The sequence below is a fragment of the Saccopteryx bilineata genome, chromosome 5, assembly GCF_036850765.1.
Source record: "Saccopteryx bilineata isolate mSacBil1 chromosome 5, mSacBil1_pri_phased_curated, whole genome shotgun sequence".
Lineage (NCBI taxonomy): Eukaryota > Metazoa > Chordata > Mammalia > Chiroptera > Emballonuridae > Saccopteryx > Saccopteryx bilineata.
In genome coordinates, this window is record NC_089494.1 from 228108102 (window position 1) to 228126338 (window position 18237).

The following is an 18237-nucleotide window of genomic DNA, read 5'->3' on the forward strand; positions in this document are numbered from 1 at the left end:
AGGCCCTGAACGTGGGGCTCCAGGGCTCTGAATGGTGAAAACAGACGGCCAGGCGTGGGGGTGGGTGGCACTCGGCAGGGTGCCTTGGCCGGCCAGGCATGGGAGTGGGTGGCATTCAGCAGGGCGCCTGGGCCGTCTTTCTCTGGGCACTTGATTTTCCTTGCATCTCTTTTTTACCTTGGGCATCCCCATGTCTGCTCAGGTCCCAGAATTCACAAGGGTAATGTTTTCACAAGTGACTCATCAATGTTCCTGGGAGGAATGTTATGGATATTTGTATTTCTAAGGAAGGCTGGGTGGGCAGTGGCTACGTCTCAGTATTGACCCGTTAACGATAATTTAAAGCTCTCTGGCTTCTGGTTGAAGGAGCCATGTTTCTTTAAGAGAACAAAAGGCACCCCCAGTGGTTCCCCACTGCCCAGGACAGAGGACAGAGTTTGCAAACAGGCAGCTTGCAAGCCGAATCCATCTCACAGCTGTATTGTGTTTGGCTGCAGAGAGCTGAAAAATTGTTTAATACCTGCCAACATTTAACAAAAAGATTTCAGTTTCACATAAAAACTTGGATTTCTGCTTTCTCTTGCAAGACCGAAGATCTGGAAACGCTGGGCCTGTGTTCCCCCGCAGCAGGAGGGGCTGAAGCTGAGGGGGTCGCCCCTCAGCCGAGGCCCGGTCTCATCCCTGTCCCCCCGAACGGCACCGGCGTCCTTGCCAGTCACTCACCGCCGTGCTCCAGCATCTGTTTCATTCACCGCTAGTCCACTTCTGCATGTTTTGGTGTTATTTAATACTATCCTTTGAATTTCAGTGTTTTCATCAGTAAAATGGGGACACTAGAATCACCCTAAGAGAGTCATTTTGATGTTTACAAGAGCTATCACAAGTAAAGAGCTTAGCATAGTGCCCAGCATATATATACACACACACACACACACACACACACACACACACACACACACACACACACACACAAAAAGTTAAGCAAACAGTAGATGTGAATTTAGGTCTTCCACTCAGTAAAATCCCTCTGGAAATCCCTGGTTGGTTTTTGAAGCTAAATTATTCAAAATAGTGCTTTAGAAACATGTTCTGCCTTGCTTTTTCTGTGGAGATCACTCAGAGGTCAGTAATATTACAAAGCAGCCTGGATTAGAGAGTTTAAAAGAACAGTTTAAGAACACTGATTATAAATATTCCACCTTCTGAAGTGAGAATTTAGGAAGCCCCTGCACCTTATCACTCGGGTAGATGGGTGATGAGCTGACCGGAAGTGCTTCTGGCTGTGAACAAAAGGATACAAAAGGATACAAGAGAAGAAAGTCACATCCTGTTAAGAAAGGGTGAGAAGATCCTCGCCAGCAGCGCTCTGGCTGCTGTTTCTCCAACCTCCCTCGGAAGAAATGAGGCAGGCAGAGAGCAGTTGGTCTAATGTCATGGTCCATAACGAGACACATGTGGCCTCAGTCACTTGACTTCTAGCAGACATTATGTTTACCCTCTGTATTTTGTAATTCTTCCTGTGGTTCTTCCCAGGCCATTACCTACAACCTGGGAATCTGGAGGCAGTGAGGATTGGTACAATTTGATGTACAGTCACAAGTAGTCCTGTCTATAGCTAAGAAACCTACTTGGATGCAAAGGTTGGGCCGGTTCGTTTGGAATCAGGTCCACACTGAGGAAATCACCAACTCTTAACTATGTTCCCCACATTATTTCCTGACTAGAAAGAGCTTCGTATTTCTGCCTCTGTGCCCCCAACATATTATATTTCATTGTGGCTGCTGTGGTGTGCTTAAATTTGCATGAGTTAGAAAGCTTTTGGCTGTAAGTAACAAACAGAAAAAGGTATTCTGTTACCTCACTCATCCAGAAGTGTACTAGGGGTTCAGTTCTTTCCTACCAACAGGGCTCACGTTTTGGCCAACGGTTCAGCTATATTTTCCAGTGGCACTCATAAAACTTCAGGAATTGGGGGAAAACCCCCCACTCTAACACTAAAGCTCTGTTCTGTGTCACTGATAAGACCCTATGTTGAGAAGTAGCTAGCTGATAGTTCATGAACGAACTCCATTGGGGTCTCATTTAAACATTTTTTTCCTGTCACTGGTGGTAGAAGAAAAGCAATGTTGAGAGTTTGTTGACACCCATTAGACAAAGGAGAGGTGTATCCGTGAGTTGTGTGGTGAGGCAGATATCATGTGAGATTTTGGTGGTAATGGCAGTGGGATGGCAACTGGATGAGCAAGGAATGAGGTAATATGCTCTATTATCAGGTCGTCCAAAGCTCTGCTATCTGGAGCAGTATCTGGCACATGGCGTCAGACTCCTTCCTGGGGAGGGCTCCTGGGGGTGGTGTCAGAGGTGCCTGGGCAGCCAGAACAGCATCTATATTCACAACAACAATTATAGAAGGTGCAAAGTAAATTCTCGGATAGAGATGGTACCATGAGGGAATAATAGACAAGGATCTGGTTGTTCTACCTTCACTCTCATTGTGTAGAGTGTGTGTGTGTGTGTGTGTGTGTAGAGAAAGAGAGAAAGAGAGAAATTTAGTTCACAGGAGATTGGACCACAAGAAATCACATCTGGATGTGATCAATAGAGAGGAGTCTGTGTCCCCTGGAGGTCCTGGACTTGAAGCCATTAGATAGGACTTGAGGACTTTGAGTTGTCTTCCTTGGATAGGGAGAAAGTTTGTTGTTGATGTGGAGGACAAGTAAAATGGATATTTGGTGATCAAAGTGTTGAACAGTCCCTGGCAGTAGTATGTGTGCACCCAAACCTGTTTCCTCTCCTTGCTGAGCCACAGCCAGACCCCTTTCCCAGCTTTCCTTGCAGTTACAGGGGGCTAAGTGCCTGAGTTCTGTGGGTGGAAGTGCTTTATGCCACTTCCAGTCCTGGCCCACAGAAACCTCCCACATGACCTTCCATGTTCCAGCTTTATTCCTAGAACAACTGAATGTCAATGCCAGAGTGAGTTAGGTCTCTAATTGCATGGAGTCTCCCTATAATCCCACCCACAACCAACTGGCCTTTATAAATGTAAGGTCGGTGGATAATGGGGAAAGGTCAGGCCCGGGAACTTTGGCTAGGACCGCCCACAACTAAGCAGGCCAAAAGAAACTTCCCAGGAGCCCTTTGGAAAAGAGCGACGCCTCCGTCAGCCAGTGAGATTTCACCACGTCATATTAGCTCGACCACCCTAGGACCCTTTAAATATCTCCCACGCAGGTCACTCCTTGCAACTTCTCTCAGCCCTGCCCCCAGGGACTAGAGAACCTCATTGGGCGGGAAGCACTCTGTACTCATTAAGCCTTTTATTATTCCACACTTTGTGGCTCTGACCTCCTTCCTTCCTTCTCAGTGGGGAAAAATGCCTTACAATAAACTTCCATTGTATTAAGTTACCAAGATCTTGGAGTTTGTCTGCATCAGCAGCTAATATCATCTAAATTAATATACCCTCATTCCCGGTAAGGCATCGCCTACATTCTTTGACACCCTTTAACTTACACATGAAGGGTACAGAGAGCAACGAATGAGCTTTAACAACCGAGCAACCAATAGAACAGAAAAAAGTCAGTAACTATGCTGGGATTGGGCAACCCAGAGAATTGAAAAGAATAAACTACATGGTTGTGGGTCACTCTATAGCCATTGGGTAGAGAGTCATTTTGCACTCTCATTCCTGAGTCCCAACCCCCCCCCCCCCCCCCAGCCCAACTGCCTGCTGTAAAACTCTCCACAACTGCAGCCACTGAGATGGTGGCAGGGGTTGTGGCAAAAGCCTTCCGTAATACTACTACTCAAAAGCTTTATTCTGAAGGAACATGCTTACAACACGTCCCTCTTAGAGCTGTTCTCTGCAATAGGGTCAACATGTTTTTCCAAAAGGCCCAAATCCTGGAAATGTCTGACTAACTCTAGCATCATGCCTTAAGGGGGCGAAATCGTTTTGCTATCTGGCCCCAGGAATGTAGGCCTCGTAATTTCAAGTAATTCATCTCCTAAGGGTGTTTTTGTGTTTGTCTTGGTCAACTATACAGTCATCTCATTCTGTAGCCAGGAGTAATTTGTTTCTCTGAAAGTATCCAGCTTAAGAGGTTTACTTTCCAACCCGGAAGGGCGTTGTGGTGAACTGTCCTGTCTGACACGGACTGATTCATTGTTGCGTTAGGGAAATAGTTTCTTGTCATCCTATTAGAATATGAATTTGGCAGCTGGGTCAGATTTCAGATCAGCTCGTAAAAGAAAAGTGGGGAATCAGGGTGCTGTTGAGCCCGTGCGTGACTATGGCTTTTCTTATGCAATGAGACTAAGAAATAAAGTGAGACTCTCAGGGCTCTAGAACATGCAGGATTTGTCAGGAAAACAGGAAGTAGGTTTTCTGGCAAGGCTGAGGATAGGCTCAAATAAATGGTTTTCAATCTAGTTTAGATATAAAGTCTGATGAAGTGGAAGCACAACTCTCAGTGGTTCACTCTCTCAAACACAGAAGAGCAGGTAACGTGACTTTATTTTTGTCACTTAGAGGAAATCCCCACCTCCACCAACACACACTTTCTAAATGTCTAAAGAAGGTACCTTTCGACAGACCATGCAGTTGGATTGTGTTAATGCCATTCAGCTGGAAGATTGGGAATGAGATTCTGAGATTTGGGAATCTGGTGATAGAATCTTAGTGTGTTACTTTGAAAGAAGGCTAAGCGTGACCCACTGACTGACTGATTCATCCATTCAGCCCATGCTTAGTGAACAGCTGCCATGTTAGAGGCACTGAGCTGGGCCCAGGGGATACGGTAGTGAGCAATAGAGCGAGATTCTACCCCTGTGGAGCATACAGTCTAATGGGGTTACAAGTCAGTAAACAGACTCAATTAGAGTGAAGTGTAGGGAATGCTATGAAATGGGTATATAGTTGCTAAGGGAGGCCAGAGAAGGGTCAGCCAACTCAGCTTTGTGGAAGGGTCACAGAAGGCTTCTTGGAAGAAATGATGTCTAGACTGTGACATAAAAAATAAAAAAGGAGGGGAAATCAGCGAGGCAGAGGGCTGTGGTCAGGGTCAGGGTCAGGGAGAGTTTGGTGAGAGATGGGAATGGGCTAGAGAGTTTTAAGCAAGAGATATCACAGAAAGCCCAGTGTGGAAAATAGGAGAAAATGACAAATGACTGGATTCTAACACAGGAAGCAGGAAAACCTGGAATCTGAGTGAAGGCAGGAGTCGGATATTGCTGAGCCTTTTTTTTTTAAAAAAAGGCTGGACTTTATTTCAAGAGCAATGGGAGCAATTGAACAGACCTAAAATTGGCTTGATTTTTATTTTTAAAGTTTGAATTTTGTGTGTGTGTGTGTGTGTGTGTGTGTGTGTGACACAGACAGAGACAGAGAGAGGGACAGACAGATAGGAAGGGAGAGAGGTGAGAAGCATCAATTCTTTGTTGTGGCACCTTAGTTGTTCATTGATTGCTTTCTCATATGTGCCTTGACGGTGGGGGGGCTACAGCAGAGCAAGTGACCCCTTGCTCAAGCCAGTGACCTTGGGCTAAGCCAGAGAACTTGGGCTTCAAGCCAGTGACCATGGGGTTATGTCTACAATCCCACAATCAAGCCAGTGACCAGTGCTCAAGCTTATGAGCCTGTGCTCAGGCTGGCGACCTCAGGGTCTCGAACCTGGGTCCTCTGAGTCCAGATCCTATTCTCTATCCACTGCGCCACCACCTGTTCAGGCAAAGCTTGAATTTTTAATTAGTCTTATTGCTGCAGAAGAAAATGAAAGAGAGAAAAAGCACAAGCTAGGAAGCCTTGCCAAATCCACGCATGGGGACCTTAGAGTAGCAGTTTCAGGAGAGCCTCAGGACTTACTCATCCTCATGATGGTTTTCTGGTGTCTGTCTTCAAACCTCTGCCATATGCCATTTTTAAAAAATTTTCCCACAGATATTTTCCCCAGGTATATAACTCATTCTGGATCACATATACTTGCCAGGTAGAGATGAGGAGTAAATATTCAAACGTGATAGATAATCCTAGAATACCCATTTGATTTTAGAATGTGACCACATACACAGGCAAATGCAAGAGGGTGTACACACATGTTTACTCATGCTCACTTGCATATATACACTTTTTAAAAAAATGGCTTTATTGAGGCATAATTGATATTCAAGTAATTGTACATATTTACTGTATACCATTTGATAATTTTGGACATATGTATACACCTGTGAAACTGTCACCATATTCAAGATACTAGACATCCCTCATCTCTAAGAGTTCTCTGTGCTTCTTTGTTATTTTTGTTTGCTTGTTTTGTTGTTACAAGAACACGTAACATGAGATTTACTCTCTTAACAATTTTGAAGTGCACAATACAGCACTGTTGGCTATAGATATGCACCCCAGATCTCTAGAATTTATTCATCTGGCTTAAGCAAAACTTGATGTGCATTGAAAGGCAACTCTTCATCTCTCTCCCTGCAGCTCCTGGCACACCCCATCCTAACCTCTGCTTCAATGAGTCTGGCTATTTGAGACAGCTCATACAGAAGGAATGATGCAGTATTTGTCCTTCTGTAACTGCTTATTTCACTTAGCCTAGTATCTTCTAGGTTTCTTCTGCATTGTACAAATGACAGGATTCCATCCTTTTTTAGGGCTGTGTAATAGTCCATTGTCGCATCCTTATATTCCTAAGCCGTGAAGGCACAATGCTTCAAGAGGTAGCACTCTCCATGCCAATGCCAGAGAGTTGAGAGGGGTTCTAACAGAGATGGGAAAATGGGCACAATAAGCCATTTCCTGGCACATTCACCTGGCATTAGCTGAATTCTGGAGCCACAGGATTCTTGAGAGCGTGTTTGGAGGCTCTAGCCAGGGAGCTCTGCTACTCATATATCCTTGACCGAAGAATGGTCCTCTCCTCTATCGGGGAAAGTCATCCTTTTCAACCAAGCACGCAGCTCCTGGAGGGACACGCATGGAGTGGTGAAGGAGGAAGGGGACACCCACCTAGCCAACCAGATCAGCTGAATCAACCCTGACAATCAAGGGGGTGACAGATGTCACAGCCAGATTACCCCTACATCCATGGAGCCACAGGATTCTTTAATGTAAAAGATTATTTCCCATGGTATCTTCCGTGGTAACTCAAGTTCCCAGGCTCCAGGTTAAACAGTTCTAGGCAGCATGAGGTGAAGTCAATTTCTTTGCTAAGAAACTGATGGCAAGTTTAATATGCTAATGTGCACTGTGACTGGGAAGGAGCACCGCAAGCTGTTTCCTGAATAGCTCTTAGCCTGCTTGACCATAGAGTCCGTCCTGTTTGTTGTGGGGCATCACATGGCACAGGGCTGATTGTGAGGCATCTGGAGAGAGGACATCTGTCTCTGTTGCTGAGAGCACCTCCAGGGAAGGGGTGGGGGTGCCTGTGCATCTGTGACAGAAGTGGTGGACACACGAACAGCTACTGGAGCCTCCTCTCCAGGAGAGGCAGTTTGCCAGTTTGGTGAATTCTCCTGGGAAAGATTCAGAGTATAGTAACAGGACCAGGGAAGCCGCTATTCCTTTTAAAAACAAGCACAGGAGCTCCTCCATCAGCAAACCCCACTGAGAGAGACTTGCATAATGTTTTAAACAGATCTATAGATTTTAAGGGAGGATTTGGGGCCTTAAACTTGACATTGGGAAAGAAAAAATAATGTGTTAAGAAAGCACATGTGAGACAAACATCAGGCAGCTGAAAATCATGAATAATTTTTTTTTTCATTTTTCTGAAGCTGGAAACAGGGAGAGACAGACAGACTCCCGCATGCGCCCGACCGGGATCCACCCGGCACGCCCACCATGGGGCGACGCTCTGCCCACCAGGGGGCGATGCTATGCCCATCCTGGGCTTCGCCATGTTGCGACCAGAGCCACTCTAGTGCCTGAGGCAGAGGCCACAGAGCCATCCCCAGTGCCCGGGCCATCTTTGCTCCAATGGAGCCTCCGCTGTGGGAGGGGAAGAGAGAGACAGAGAGGAAAGCGCGGCAGAGGGGTGGAGAAGCAAATGGGCGCTTCTCCTGTGTGCCCTGGCCGGGAATCGAACCCGGGTCCTCTGCACGCTAGGCTGACGCTCTACCGCTGAGCCAGCCGGCCAGGGCCTGTGAATAATTTTTAAACATTTTAGTTTTATTTTTAACTGAAAAAAAGAAAGATATATTAAACTATCTTTAAAAAGCTCACCTTCCCCCCCTCCCCACCAAAAAAAAAAAAATCCTGTTGAAAATGGCAAGCAGCTCTGGGTCACATCTGCCTAATGGTGTGGAGTCCTGAAAATGGCAAACGAGAAGTTTCTAGGACACATTTGTTGAAAGAGCGTAAGGAATAACAAACCAGGTCTGGAGAATGTTCCTGAAATGTACTTTCTCTTCATACTCTTACCAATTTTTGTAATTTTCACCAGCTCTGCAGATCTCACCGGTATCATTAAAAGGATGATTCAGATTAAGTGAACAGATAGACAGATCATTAAAAAAATTAGTAATAATAACAACACCCAAAGAATAGAAAGTTTCAACTGTTTGCATTGGGAGACTACCCCCGAATCTACTATGAATCATTGAGCCAGGCTTTGAAAAATTGTAACTGAACCAGTTGAATGCAGGGAGGTTGAAGCAAAAAAGATAAAGCCTAGATCTTATCAAGAAGAGATTTTTTTTCCCACCAGACTTTATGCCAAGTACTTTCCATATAACTTTAATTAATTTCACAGCAGCCCTGAGAGGTTTAATTCCCAATTTACTAATAAATAAATTGAGTTCAGAGAAGTGAAACTTTCTCAAGCCTTGATTAGTTTTCGAGCGTTGAGTTCATATTTTAACACAGGACTATATTGCAGTGAATGCATGGTCTCTGTTCCATGCTGCTGCTTCCAACAGCAAGGTTGTTCCCACCTCAATACACTTAACTTGAAAGTCAAAGATAAAACATCATGGATAAGCAAGAAAACGTCTACTGTTTTTAAATCAAACCGAATCCCTGGAGGAAAACAGGGGGGACCGGGGATGAAATTGTTTCTGCAAATCTATTCATTTTATAAGCACTTTGCAAATGTGGATCCATCTAACAACCATAGGAGGTAGATACAATGAGCACCTTCCTTTTACACAAAAACAAACAGAGAGGTTAAGTGATTTGCCCAAAGTTACTCAGCTAATATGGGATAGAGCAGTGTCCAAATCCAGGCAGTTAGGCTCCAAAGCCTATGTTTTTAACTTCTCTGGTAAATTGCTTCTTTGACTGGACTGCTTGAGGTCTAAGGAAATGCCACGTTAAGGGGCAGTGTCAGGTGTTCAGGTTTAAAGTGAGTTTACTGGCCTAGGGTCAGATGCACTTTAGGCAAAAGCAGATTTCTAAAACTTCCTTCAATACTAACTACCATGTCCAGGAATACAAGGCCTGGACGTCTGTATCTGATGAGGATCCCTTGACCCTGAACAACTTGCATGTGCTCTTCCCAGGGGTGGTCTAATTTCCCTGGACATGGTGAATCAAATCCCCACTGGCTTCCCATTTTAGCTGACCATGGGTGGGGGTCTGTCTCGCCCGCAGTATCAGGCCTGTCCTACTGGCACAGAGTCGCCAGTGCTAGCTACTTCATCATTTAGAGTGCTCAGCCACAACATGCACTAAGATCTCCCAGAACCCCCCCCCCCCCCCCCCCCGCGCACACACACACACACACACACACAGAGCTGAGTCAGGATCCATAGGAACAAACACCAGTGCAGAGGTGTAATGAAGCAGTGTGTGCTTGGGATGAGGGCTGAGAGCACACCCAGAAATGGGTTTAGCAGAGTTGAGATGGCGACTCACCCTATAAGTAATGATGACGTTGAAAAATACGGACGGGGGAATATAACACAGCATGTTTGCATAACAGTTTACGGATCAACAGAGCATTTCGCGATGCTAAAATATTTCAAGCAATTCCCTTTCCGCTATCTAGGTCAAGAAATAAATAAACAATGTTTTTTTCCTCCACAGAAGGGCAAATTGTACAAACTATGAAGGAAAACATAGGAAAAAACATAGATACAATTCTCTTTAAATCATAAAGTACAGACTTTTGTTTTCTTTAGCTGGTTATTTTCTTTTATGTAAGATAAAATGATAAAAAACTTTCTTTAATTTACTTCTGGTTTTCCATTGGTCTTCTAATTTTACAAAAATTTCCATTTGTTTCTTTTTAGCATCTTCTCAGAAAAGTCAAAGTCACAGGATTTAAATTGCCAAGTACTTAAGAGACAAGTTCTTAAAGGCCTTTGAAGAAAAAAAAAATTATATGGTGTATTTAATCTGGGAGTATTATTAAAATATGTCTTCTTATGGCCAGGACCTAACAGGTTGCAGGTCTACACAGGTCTGAATTTTTCCACTCAAAAACACTGGAACATTTAACCTTGTGGCCTGAACATCTAAATCTATTCCGTTTTCGGAAAGTCCGTTGCTGGAGAGAAGAACGCTTGCCTGCGGGGTGTGTTGACATTTTGCTCAAGAAGAGAATGACCACAATGCTAAGAATCATAACTGACCCTCAGCATTTCCAGATGTGGAACCAGGTGTCAGCATAAATTTCCCCAGATCTGTTTCGAGTCTGGGCTTGGCCCGCACTACTGCGCAGAACACACGTGGAGAAAGCACTGAGGTGGTGGCCGCCGGCCATGGGAAAGAGCTTTACATGTGTCCCATCCAGCATATAGCTTACGTGGGAGCCAGCTTGCAGACAAGGCAGAGCCATCGTGGTGGCTACTGTGGGAGATGCTAACTACCCAGTACCAGAGTAAGAAATACCAAGACACTGAGAAGCACAATGGCCCCAAAGAGAAGTCCATCTGTCACCCATGCATTGTAAACTTTGTTTCAAGACACAGAAATCTTTAGCTTTCTTCACTGACATTGTATACTACACAGTGGCCATGTGTATGTATATAAGTTATATAATCTTCAAAAAAATTAAAATTTTTTCACCTGACCTGTGGGGGCACAGTGGGATAAAGCGTCGACCTGGAACGCTGAGGTCACCAGTTTGAAACCCTGGGGCTTGCCTGGTCAAGGCACATATGGGAGTTGATGCTTCCTGCTCCTCCCCTCTTCTCTCTTTCTCTCTCATTCTCTCTCTCTCTCTCCTCTCTGAAAATTGAATAAATAAAGTCTTTACAAAATTAAAAAATTTTCAATTACAGTTGACATACAATGTTATATTAGTTTCAGGTCTACAACATCAGTGGTTAGACATTTATATATCCTACAAAGTGATCCATCACTCCGATAAGTCCAGTACCCACCTGGCACCATACAAGTTATTACAATATCATTGACTATATTCCCTAAGCTGCACTTTACAACTGCATGATTGTTTTCATAACTGCAATTTGTATTTCTTAATCCCTCCACCTTTTTTATTCATCCTCCCAACTTCAAACCATCAATTTGGTCTCTATATTTATGAGTTTGATTTTGATTTGTTTGTTAATTTATTTTGTTTTTTAGATCCCACGTATTATTGAAATAATATGGTATTTGTCTCTTTCTTTCTGATATATTACATTTAGCATAATACCCTGTACATTCATCTATGTTGTTGCCAATGTCAAGATTTCATTCTTTTTTATGGCCAAGTAATATTTCATTATATGTATATGTGCGTGTCACATCTTTATCCACTCCTCTCTTGATGAACATTTAGGTTGCTTTTATACCTTGGTTACCGTAAATAAAGCTGCAATGAACACATAGGAGTACAGATATCTTTTTGAGTTAGTGTTTTGGGTTTCTTCGGATAAATACCCAGGAGAGAAATCGCTGGGTCATAAGGCAGTTCTGTTTTCAATGTTTTGAGGAACCTCCAGGCTGTTCTCCACAGTGGCTGCACCAATCTGCATTCTCACCAACAGTGCACCGGGCGCCCTTTTCTTCACAGCCTCACCAACACATGTTGATTTATAGGTGATAGCCATTCTGACAAGTGTGAGGTGATAGCTCATAGTGGTTTTAATTTGCACTTCTCTGGTGATTAGTGATGTTGAAAATCTTTTTTTTTTAATTTATTTTTTAATTTGTTGGGCTGACATGGTTCACCAAACTATACAAGTTTCAAGTGTACAACTCAATATAACACCATCTACACAGTACATCATGCCCCTGAGAATCTCTTCATTGTGGTTACATAATCTTTATAATCATAATTTATTTCCTATGTGACTTTTTAAAATTGAATTTATTGGGGTGATATTAATAAAATTATATAGGCTTTAGGTGTACAATTCTATAATATATCATCTGTATATCGTATTGTGTGTGCACCACTCCAAGTCAAGTCTCCTTATAATCATAATTTAAATTATTGATAATATTTCCTTTAGTGGCTAGCTTGTAGTTTAATTCATCATACCTGTTATTGGGAATTTGGCACCTTCCAATTGTTTAACATAAGAAATAATCTGTAATAGTATTTCCGTGGATCTGATTGCCTTCAGACTATTTTGTGGTGTTTTCTATTTTTTTTTTTTTTTGGAGAATTTTTTCCAACTGGATTTTTGTGAATCATTGGTGTACATACCCCTTCAGTTCTTTAGTCAGACCAGCACTTGGAAATCCATTAATAAACAAGCTCCCCACCCCAAATAATCTGAGAAATTATCTATTCAGTGAAATCTGAATGGAAATCTGTAGTAAGATCTATGCAATAATCTTTTAAAAATCAAAATAATTTTATATTAAAAAATGGAGAAAATAGACAAAATTTCCCACAATCTTAACCATTCAAATACACTAATTCCACAACCACATATGACCAGCATAATACGACTGCGTTATTTCTGTTCAATCCTTTTGCATTTGCAGGGAAAAAGCAGCACAGCAAACCCTTGTTTGAAGTGTTGACTATGTACCAGGTGGTTCAGTAAGAGTTTTACATGATATAGTATCTCATTTAATCCTTAAAAATAACCTATGATGAAGCATCTATTATTTTTTTTCTATTTTATAAATGCAAGAATTAAGCATCAGAGAGGTCTAAGTAAGCTGCCCAAGATTATAGCTGGTAGGAGGCAGAGTTGCAAACCCAGGCAGTTTCGCTCTGGAATCTATGCTCTTAATCATTATACTTAACCTTCCAGAATGCACGTGTAAGTCTGTATTTGACTTTCTTCAGTAATATGACATCATATACATACATCCATATGTATATGTGGTTATACAGACTTCATAACAACCAATTTTAAGTATTGTATAATATTTCCCTAAAATTATCATAATAATTCAAGAAACCATTTCCCCACTATTAGAAATTGGATTGTTCTGTTTAAAATTATAAATAATCTGTTATAAATTATTTCATGACCATGATTGTTTTCAAGCCATTTGCAGAATTTCTTTGGCATAGACTCCTATAAATAGTATTTGGAGATCAAAGGGTAAACATTTTTATGACTCCTGATACCTATTTCAAGAATAGTTTAGAAAAGATTTTTTCCAATTCATATCACTAACCTAGCCAAAACTGGACATTATCAGTTATATTTCTAAATTTATTAGGTTAAAAATGACCCCTGTCATGTTAATTTTCATTTATTTGATTAATGGTCATATGAAACATGTTCTAATTGTCCTTATTAAAACAAGTTTATTGAGGAATAACTTATATACAGTGAAATTAATTATTTCTAGACATACGGATTTGGCAAACATAACCACAACCATGGCCAAGATGTAAAATATTTCTTTTATCCCTCCCCCAAAAGTTCTCTATGTCCCTTTGTAGTGAATCTCCTCTCCAGGCCCCCAGGCCCTTGCCTCTTCTAATCAGGTTTCTGTTCCTATCATTTCTTTTCCCAAAATGTCATATAAATGGAATCATATGGAATGTATGATTCTTTTGTGTCTGGCTTCTATCACTTAGCATAACGATTCGAAGATTCAGCCATGTGGTTGCATACATATATTATGTCACTTATTTCTTTTTCTAGCAGAGTGGCTCTAGCAGAGTGGTTCTGTTGTATGAATGGGCTACAATTTGTTTATCCATTTGCCAGCTGATGGATATTTAGGCTGTTTCCTCTTTGGGCAATTACCAATGAAGTGGCTAAAGATATTTACAAACGCATTTTTATGGGAATTCTTATCATCTTTTGGGAATTTTTGTCCAAGTAATTTTGTTTACTGGTATTTTAGGGGTTTTATTACCTGTTTTTATCATCTCCATATTGAAAATATTTTGCCTCTTTCTCAAACATATTTTTAACACATAGTTTATCCTAGCCTTTAAAATTATTGTTAACTTGAGCTCTAAAGTTTAAAACATAGTGAAACCAGTCAGCTCTTTTTAAAAATTATTTATTGTGTTATTTCTGTTTATAAAAATATTCCTATTTTAGAATTTTGATAAATACTACATTTCCTTTATTGGATAGGTAGTTTGAGGTTTTTTCATTGAATTTCTATTCACTTGGGATTGATTTTGATTCATGGTGTAATGGTCTTAATGTTTAACTATTATATGATACTATTTGCAAATATCATCCTATCACAGAAGTCCATAAAGGCTAGTAAGTAAAGAAATGCAAAGGACATTTTAATACTCATTGGATTACTTGAGGTCATAAAGAGATAGAATTAGTATGTATATGATGTAGCTTTTTCTCTTGAGTAGCTTTTAGAGGAATTAAAGATCAGATGGTATAGTATTCAGGGTTCCCCAGAGAACTAGAACCAATAGAAGAATATATGTATGTATACATATATGGCATTTATTGTAAGAAATTGGCTTACACAATTATGGAGGCTGGGAAGTCCTTAGATTTGCTGTGTACAAGATGGAGACTCAGGAAACCTGGTGGTGTAGTTTCAGTCCAAGTACAAAGACCTGAGAAGCAGCAATAAGTCCCAGGGCAGGAGAAGACCAGTGTCCCAGCTCAAGGAGTAGACAGTGAATACCCCCTCCTTCTACCTTTTGTTCTTTTCAGGCCGTCAAAGGATCGATGATGCCAACCCATATCAGGAAGGGCAACCTGCTTTACTCAGTGAGCTGATTCAAATATTAATCTTATCCGGAGACACCTTCACAGACACACACAGAAGTAATGTTTAACCAAATATCTGGGCACCCTGTAAGCCACTCAAATTGACACATAAAATTAACTATCACAGATGGGTAGTTAAGGTAGAAAGATAAATCAGGATAAATATTTCTGTTTGTATCAGGAATTATTGTCTCTGCAGTCCTAGCATCTATGGCATAACCAGGAGGGCTAGAATGTAGATTGGAATTTTAAATCTTAATAAAGAATCATGTACTAATTGGACTGAATGCCCATCAACCTGAATCAGAAATAACCAGAGCAAACCCGCCATCGATAGTCTTTGCCCGATCTTCTGAACATGATCACAGTCAAACTAAAAGGCACTTTAGGAAAGATCTGTCTCATCTCACACCTTCAGCCAGTCACATCCTTTCTGCCCTCTGCTCGCACCACAGAGTACGGAAGGCAAGAGGGGCGGAGTAGACTCTAGCTACGAGCCCACTTAAGTGCTGGCAGGGAGAAAGCAGGAATAAGAGGGTGAGTGAAAAATGGCACACCAGCCATGCCTGCTGGCCAGGGTCCAGATCGATGTCTGGTTGCTCATCAGTCATGTTAGTAGGGACGTTCTCCTCGCTTTGGAGGAAGGATAGGAAGGAAGTGAGGAGAGAGGTCGGGAGGCGTGATTGGCACTTGAGGATTCTGAACATACCACCCCTCTGGTTTGGCTGGCGCTCTTCCTAAGTGTCTCCCTGTGGCTTTGGAGACAGACACAGGTTCAAATCCTAGCTCTGCCACTTATGAGTATGATTGCAGCTTTGTAAATATATTTCCATGTATACATATATATTTACAGGGAAAAAACTAAAAACACTAAATAATTAAAGCAGGGAGAATTACCATTCTGCTGGGAATTAATTAGAGGTAGTATTAATAATAGTGAGCACACCCAAACCCTAAGAAGAAGATGGTGCTATCATTACGTGAGCTGACATCCATCTTGTCTCATGCTGACATCACATGCACTCTTTTTTTTAAATTGAATTTATTGGCATGACACTGGTTAATAAAATTATACAGGTCTCAGGTGCACAATTCTACAACATACCGTATTTCCTCATGTATAAGATGCTCTTATGTATAGGATGCACCTTAATTTTGGGGCCTGAAATTTGAAAAAAAAATGTATTACATAAAGTTATTGAACTCAAGTTTTATTCATCATAAAATTCATACAACTCCTCATCACTGTCAAAACTCCCATTCATTAGCTTGTCCTCATCTGTGTCTGATGACAGATCACTGTCTTCAACAATGAGTGCAAAAATAAGTGCAAAAAAACGGGAAACGCAAGTAAAAATATCTACAGTCACTGTATAAGACACACCCAGTTATTAGACCCCAAATTTTTTGAAAAAGATGCATCTTATACATGGAGAAATACAGTATCATCTGTACACTTATTGTGAATTCACCCCCCAAGTCAAGGCTGCGCCCAGCACCGTGAGCGCTCTATATGCGCTCCAGCTCAGGACCTCCTCACTCAGCTCTGTCAGGGAGGGATTAATAAAGTTGAAGTTCAAGAGACTTAGAAAATTTCTCTAATAACCTCACACAGCTCTGAGGTAAAGGAATTGGGTCTGAATCTAAATCTGTCAGATTCTAGAACATGATTGCTAAGCTTCATACTGTCCCTAGCAGCACTCGTGGGGCCAGTAGACCATTTCACCTTCCACTCCTGGGGCTTCTGCTGCCAGTGCTGAACACTGGGGGGGTTTCACTTTGTTTTAATAAAGGGGGGTGGTTCCCTAACAACTTCTGAATCCACACTAGCATGCAACTTCTCTTTATAGGTCTAGAAATCCTTATTTCCCTCTCTTTCTTTTAGTCATGTAATGTGTTATTTTTCATTCACTTGTTCATAAAAGAAATCTGTCTGGGGCAAGGTGAAAAGGGCTTTCTCAGGAGTAACCCTCACATGGTTGCAAGACAGGCCACTGTGGATGGTTCCACGGCCCCCTCTTGAGCCCAGTGTCACAGCTGGGATCTCTCCTGTGACTTTGGATCTCACGCTCAAGAAACTTTCTTTCCTGATTTGATGGTTAGACAAAGTGAAGGGCAGACCACCTTCCCTACAAAGCCTGGTGATTTTCCCTTGCCAAGGGCCAACCTGACCATGCAGAGAGCGGTTTAAGTGGGATGCTACAAAAGTAGCCTGGGTGAAAGGAATGGAAGGCATTTGACATCTTCTGTCTCTGGTCCGCTTGGGGCAATAAGAAGTGAGATAGAGCTACCATCAAAGAGGAGAAACTTAAATGGGTGGTTGGAGAAGATTAGGATGTTTGCCTAGGTTACTTGAGGGGAGAGAGTTGTCTGGACCTCTTAGGTGTCATTTGGTAATTTAATGTTGGCTGTGGAATCCACTGGCCATCAATCTCCATGAGCTGCCCTGGCCGTTGAGGTCATGTCTAAGCTCCCTGACCAGCATTCTTCATTTGCTCTCTGTGCATAAAGCCAGGCAGCCTGTTGGTTTTATTGTTTTTCTTGTCCCTGCTCCTGCCTGCCCAACCACTCCCTTCTACTTGAGGAATAAAGATTCTAAGGCAGACAGGGGTCTGGGGCTGCTGGTTTACATCAGCATTTGGTGTCTGAATTGAGTGACCTATGGCTATCAGCTCCCAGGAGAAATGTACTAGATTTAAGAATATGTGGAAATATACTCATCTTTACATCTTTGCTATGTTTGCCTTACTTTTTAAGGGACTGATCATTTGAGCCAAAAGATGACTAGATTTGGAACATGTAGATTTGCTATTTACATCCATGTGACAGACATATTAGTCTCTCTGTGCCTTGGTTTTCACTAAAGTAAAAAAGGAACTTAGTTAGTTCCATAGGAACCAGTTGTGTGAAGTTCTGCGCAGGCCCTTGGAAAAAGTCTCTGTGAGCTCTGGTTACTGGTTGACCTGACTTTATAGACTCTGAGAATAGGTATGTTTACCACACTTAGAAATTCACAACTTCAGTGATTCTTCTAGTAATTCCGCTGGTTAAGTCAATGGATTTTACCTTTGATTATTTCATATACAGCAGTGGTCCCCAACCCCCAGGCCGCGGACTGGTACTGGTCCATGGGCCATTTGGTACCTGTCCACAGAGAAAGAATAAATAACTTAC